Source organism: Triticum urartu, chromosome 5A, assembly GCF_056163025.1.
Source record: "Triticum urartu cultivar PI428250 chromosome 5A, HENAU_Tu73, whole genome shotgun sequence".
Classification (NCBI taxonomy): Eukaryota; Viridiplantae; Streptophyta; class Magnoliopsida; order Poales; family Poaceae; genus Triticum; species Triticum urartu.
This window is the reverse complement of record NC_141877.1, coordinates 141,946,408-141,950,335: the sequence shown is the minus strand read 5'-3', so window position 1 is coordinate 141,950,335 and position 3,928 is coordinate 141,946,408. Positions and strand designations below refer to the sequence as shown.

Genomic DNA, 3,928 nt, shown 5'->3' with positions numbered 1-3,928 from the left:
GTTCGAAACTGAATAAAGGCCAAGTCTGCAGTTGTTCTTGTTTAACTGAATTCTGGATGCTCCACATTTCCAAGTAAGTTGTTTACTTCGATCTGTTCTGCAACCCTCAAAAGCATCATACAGTAATGTCTTTGCCATCTCCAGGACCGTACATAGAAAATCAGAGGCCCTGTGCAAATCAAAATTTAAGCCCCGGCGTTGGAGTATACTTTGTTAATCACTGCAACAGTATAATTTTCATGTAGAATTCAGCACCAGATGCACAAATTCAAGAAAGAACAAAAAACTGGATGTAGTAGTGTACTTATAAACACGAGTAGTAATAAAAGAATAGGGTGCTGAGAACTCCCACAACCTTCAGAGTAGCATTGTAGTTGTAGATCATGAAAGACTGCACGTAAAGCTCCAGTGGGTGATTGCTAGTGTACATGACCATGATCTGCTAGAGTAATTTAATTTGGGCCTTGAGATTGTTTTCTTTTTTGGAATAGTAGCAATGCATTGAGAGAGAGAGACAGTGTGTGTGTGTGTGAGAGAGAAGAGGGGTCGCTGGGAGTAATTTTGATGGATTGGGATTGGAGAGAGAAGTACGAGGTGGCTTGGGCCTTGGGGTGCGATATTTCCATCATTGTTTACTCTAATTAATTCTCTGTTTAATTAACATCTTAATTACCTAAAAGGTCGTGAGCCCTCCAATTTTTGAGGCCCTGCTCAACCGCTCCGGTTGCACCTGTTAAAATATTGCCCTGGCCATCTCAAATGGCAAGCATCAATTCCAAGTTTGAGTATTAAGGAACACATGAACTACTTAATAGCAGAGCTGCTTGTTTATAACTATTTTACACAATCTAGCCTTTTTTGTCTACTAGCAATGAAAGCCAAGTTTCAAGAGATAAGTTAATGTAATCATGTACGTTACAAGTACTCCTCCAAACAAGTTTAAGCAGATTTTAGTCATCTAGTGTTGATAATGTAGGCTGGTAGATCTTTCGGCAATTCATTAAGTTCACTCTCTGTCATCTTTTCCAGCTTTAGTTACTAAAATCATGCCACCAGTTCTGGAGAGTGATATGCATAGCAGGGAATATCTTGCGGAATAGAAACGCAAGGGTGAGGCATATTTGAAGGAAAGGAATGCAAGGATTGCGGAACGCAAGGCTGCGGAGCAGGAGTCTCTTAAAGACATACAAAGCATAGCTCGTAGCCTTGTATACCCCAGTGCTCCTAATGCGCAACTGACACAAAAGGGACGAGGTGCTGATGATTGCAGTGACTCAGAGTATGAACCAGATGCTGAAGAGGAGGCCTATGTAGAGGAAGAGGATTTGAGAGATGAAGAGGAGGTCGCTCTTGCTAAGTCCAAAGCAATGGTAATCATGCAGACGTACATCTTAAATAATATGTACAATGTCGATTGACTGACTTTAATTTTGCCTTGCTTGTATCATTTGTATGTCATTGTGCACTATAAGTATCACAAATAATTGACTCAAAGATTGATTCACATATTCTGTCAGGAAGCATTATCAAATAAGCCACCCAACATTACTCATGAGAATTGGACTAGCCTTGTCAATAAATGGTCTGATGAAAAAAACAAGGTTTGTAACAAGATATGCAACCAACAATAGTTTTTGCATTCACATCTACTGTACCATATGTAAATACTTATATTCATTTTTTATGTAGAAAATATGTCAAATGAATAAGGAAAACCGAGAAGCTGTGAGGCAACACCAAAAGACGGGATATATGTCCTATGTTTCCTATTTCAGCAAACTTGTAAGAATTCCAAATATCTTACTTGTAGTCCTATGTCTATTGCATCTGGCCTATATATATGTAGTAGTAGTAGTAGTAATGTTACAATTTCATATATCTTGTAGAAAAAAGACAAGTACAATAATCATGATCCAAGTCCCATTGAGTTTTTCAAAGACACCCATACAAACAGCAAGACTGATAGCATGAGCTGAGTCGGGACTTCTAGCTCATGTAAGATTTCTTCCTCTATTGTTTCTGACTTGAAATAGATTCTCATATTGCTAGCATATGAACTTTGCCTTAGCATCAATATTTTTCTTTGTACTATAGAATGCGATGGAAAAGAAAAGGGAAGCACAATCAGAAGGTGAGCAGCCAGTATCCGATACATCGATTGTGGCTGAAGTTCTAAAGGAAGAAAGCGCCCATAACACCGTGCTTTCTAGCATGGGGTATGCATCAAGATCCGGGAGGTCTGGGAGCTCTACTTCATGAGCCTAGATCCGATTTCTAGAAGAAAGAATTGAATAGAAGGATAGAGAGGCAAGAGATGCAAATGACAGGTAATTATCTTATTTCCCTTTCTGTTCTTGTTGTTTCTTTTTTCTTGCTTATGTGTGCATGGTGCACTCATTGAAGTTAACGAAAGTTCATCTAAGGAGTGCTTCTTTTAACCTGGGTTGTTGACTTGATATCCTTTTGGTGATGCTTCCAGTAATCAAGCTGTTGGTTATGCATATTTTAAAACATTACAAGTTATTCTTGAGTTTACTGTTTCATTGGCCCGTCGGCATGCTTGCCTTGACATTTAATAATGTACTTATCTATTTTAAATTGGTACCCTTGTACCTTGTTATCTTGTATGTTTTCATCTCATTACGATGCAACATTGTTGTGTTTTGTCATTTATAGGCATCGGGAGGAGTTAGTCGCAAGACTTCAAGCACGAGAGAGAGCATTTTAAGAGATACAAAAGAAGCATCAAGAAGAATTGGAAGCTTTAAAAAAGAGCCAGCAAGAGAAGACTGAAACCTGGGCAAAGAAGCAAAAGGAGACGGGACAATCTGCTTGATTTTTTGAGGGCTCAAGCAACTCAGCAAGCAACTCTGCAGTCCCAGTCCCAACCAGATGGTTCATGAATGCCATCCTTACATTGCAATCATCAGGATAACATATGTGGTCTTTAGTTAATATTAGTTTTCATCTTGTCTATTATCTATGTTAAACTTGAGTCAGCTTTTTACCGCCATTTTTGTTTACAGAATGATTTGGCTGAGACGATTTCATACATAATATGATTTGTCTTTGATATCAATTTATGATGTGTTTTTTCTCTTCAACTTTTTTATATAATCTTATGTGATGTGATGTGAAATAAATACTTATTTTCATCATAATTAGATTTGAAAGAAAGTAAATATATTTTGATGGCGTCATCTTCATCCATAATAAAAGTAATGGCACTACTAGTGGGATAGCTGCTCGGGTGTTGATGTGGCGTAAAGTTAGTGACGTTGCCTCGTCACCGAATATGGTACAAAACGGCATATTTTCTCCTAACATGTGACATTAATTGATCGTCATGGAAATAGTAAGTCGATGACGTTCTATATAATGTCACTGAAGGTCCCAATTTCGATGACGTTTTTGCGTGTGCGCCGTCACTAGGAGTAATCTGTGACGGGGATTCCGTGACGATGCTTGTGACACCCATAAAATGTCACCAGGGGGTAATTTGTGACGTTATTAGCTATTCGATGACATTTTTTAGCTCGTCATAGTAGGCCCGATCTCTTGTAGTGCCATAAGTGTTGCGTGAGTGTTAGCAATTGTGAAAGACTAAATTATAGTTGAGTATGTGGACTTGCTGAAAAGCTCTTATACTGACTCTTTCCGATGTTATGACAAATTGCAATTGCTTCAATGACCGAGATTATAGTTTGCTAGTTTTCAATGAAGTTTCTGATTTATACTTGACATTGTGAATAGATTATTACTTTAGCATAAGAAATCATATGCCAATATATATATATATATTGCTTTTCTAATAATGATCATGACGCCCTCATGTCCGTATTTTATTTTATCGACACCTCTATCTCTAAACATGTGGACATATTTTTTTGATATCGGCTTCCGCTTGAGGACAAGCGAGGTCTAAGCT

General features: G+C 38.0%; 1 long non-coding RNA gene across 1 annotated transcript; it reads left to right on the top strand.

Annotated features, from left to right (window-relative positions):
- The first annotated feature begins 1,698 nt into the window (after nucleotides 1–1,698).
- LOC147970617 (uncharacterized) lies at nucleotides 1,699–2,317 on the top strand. Its single transcript, XR_015603247.1, has 3 exons — nucleotides 1,699–1,782; nucleotides 1,887–1,995; nucleotides 2,095–2,317. It is a non-coding gene; the product is annotated as an uncharacterized LOC147970617 (long non-coding RNA).
- The last annotated feature ends 1,611 nt before the right edge of the window (nucleotides 2,318–3,928 follow it).